This window comes from Octopus sinensis, linkage group LG13 (genome assembly GCF_006345805.1).
Source record: "Octopus sinensis linkage group LG13, ASM634580v1, whole genome shotgun sequence".
Taxonomy (NCBI): Eukaryota; Metazoa; Mollusca; class Cephalopoda; order Octopoda; family Octopodidae; genus Octopus; species Octopus sinensis.
The window spans coordinates 33,470,755-33,473,254 of NC_043009.1; positions in this window are offsets into that span (position 1 = coordinate 33,470,755).

Here is a 2,500-nt window from a genome sequence, read left to right on the forward strand (position 1 = left end):
TTATTATTATTATTATTATTATTATTATTATTATTATTATTATTATTATATATTCTGTGTCATGATTAGACTCCAGATAAATGAGGAGATGGCTTACAACAACATTAACACAAATTACATTTAGTAAAGACGGCTCCATAGATGAACAACTCTTCAATGTTCTCTGCTATAAACCGTTGTTTTACATTATAAAGAGCAGCAGTTCTATATACTATAGTACAGACAAACGGTTTTATTATCAATGGTACAGAGCAACCGATCTATTCCCCAGAGTAAAGACCATCAGTTCGGTACATCATAGATGAAACCAGGAGTTTTCTTCTTCGTGCTATAGACTAACAGTTCCATTTTAAATAGTAAAGATTAGCAGCTGTTTATCCCATTGTGGAAATTGACAATTCTTTCTATATTAAAGATAACCAGTTCTATACTCCTTAGTACAGACCAGCTGTTCTATTTTTGATAATATAGACCAAGGGTCCTATTTTCTTTGATATACACCAAGAGTTCTGTTGTGACAACAAAGACCACCAGTTCTAATTTTCGTGACATAGATAAACAGGTTCTACTTTCAATAGTATTGACCAGTAAATAGCTGTATCCTCCACAACATAAATTCTCAGATTTTCAACAGTAAAAAATAACATGTTACCTAAATTTTATAGACCGACAATTCTATTTCTTATAGCATATATCAATAATTCTCTACTGAATAATACAGATCAACAACTCTATGTTCAGTAGTATAAACCAACAATTCTATTTTCTACGATGATACAAACTATCGGAGTGAAATATATTTGCTGGTTTTTATTATTGGAAATAGTTCAGACTACTAGCAATACTAACCGTAATATAGACTTGTACTTATATTTTTCTTAGTACAAGCCAATACCAATATTGTCCATACTATAAGCTAACGGTTCTATTCTCTATGGCTATAGATCGGCAGTTTTATTTTCCTAATAAGTAAATGACAAGTTTCTTCATTGCAGGATCGTTTTCAAAACTTAATTGTAAATTACCAATCTTATTTAATTCTAATTAAAATTATTTATTCTGGTCCTCAAAGACAGCGGAGACATTTCTGAAAAGCCAGATAGTGAAGTCACAATAGTGCTCCAGAAAAATGTAATCGAAAAAAAAGTTAAATCGGTTTATGCGAAGGCAATTTTTAAAAAAAGGTATGCAAGCCACCAGTCTTTTTTTCCGAAACAGGAACAAAGATAAAGCGACAAAGCTGCCTAGCCATGCACGGGATTTGAAAACCAACACCACATCGCATACAGTCAAATAAAGCATCGTAAAGAAATTTAGGCCATATGTAAACGGATCAAAGACATACAAGCTAAAATATTGTTCTTTCTTTGTACATCCAAGAATTCCACCACACTTCTTAATTTCAGATCCGTAATTTTTCTCGTGTTTTGTCACAGACAAGCGTTCTGTTACATAAATAAAATAAACCATGTGTATTGAATTTATAAGGTTGCTCGGAGATACACAGCATGTTACATAAATCTGCCGAATTACAGTGTTTCCACGACATGAAACTATTCCTAGCTCATATTTAAACACTGACACTGTGTGTGTGTGTGTGTGTGTGTGTGTGTGTGTGTGTGTGTGTGTGTGTAATTTAAAAATAGGATAAAATCTTCATAAGAAATAGAATAAACAACAACAAACCCATATTTGCAAACAATGAACAAAATCAACATACCAGACGAACAACCATCGTATCCACCGTAGCATATAGAACTGTTCACCCTTTATACATCTATGTAAATGGCGGGCTTTTTCGAATTGCATTTCGGTAACAATGTGCTTATTCGGAATAAAAATTCAGTATTGAATTATTCCGGTGAAATTTATAATTTAAAAATAGGATAAAATCTTCATAAGAAATTATCAAGTAGTTAGCGTGAAAACCTCATAAGAGGACAAATGCATTTGTTCGTCTGGTATGTTGATTTTGTTCATTCATTATAAATCTTGAATCATGCTGTCACTGATGAGTAAGGGACGCAGCCACTGCGTTAATTATGAAATCACTGGTGATCTGCAGCTAAATTCTGTTTTTATATGACTCGCTTCGAGACTTGCATTCGGTACGATATGTTTATTTTGGTAGTTTTGACTTTAAGAGTCCCTCCTAGCGTGCGGCATTTATGTGTAATAGTGCCCTCTATATAATATATATATATATATATATATATATATATATATATATATTATATATATACACGTAACAAGTGGTATGAGTAGTCACTATAAATAGGTGAGTACGAGACAGTACGACGGAGTACGTAGTAGGCAAAGAGATGGTCGCGTATACCGAAGTAGGCCTTATAATAATCCAACATTTAAAAGGATTGCCACAGTGACGACGGGAGTTATAACATATATACATATATACATATATATATATATATATATATATATATATATATATATACACACATACATACATACATACATACATACATACATACATACATAC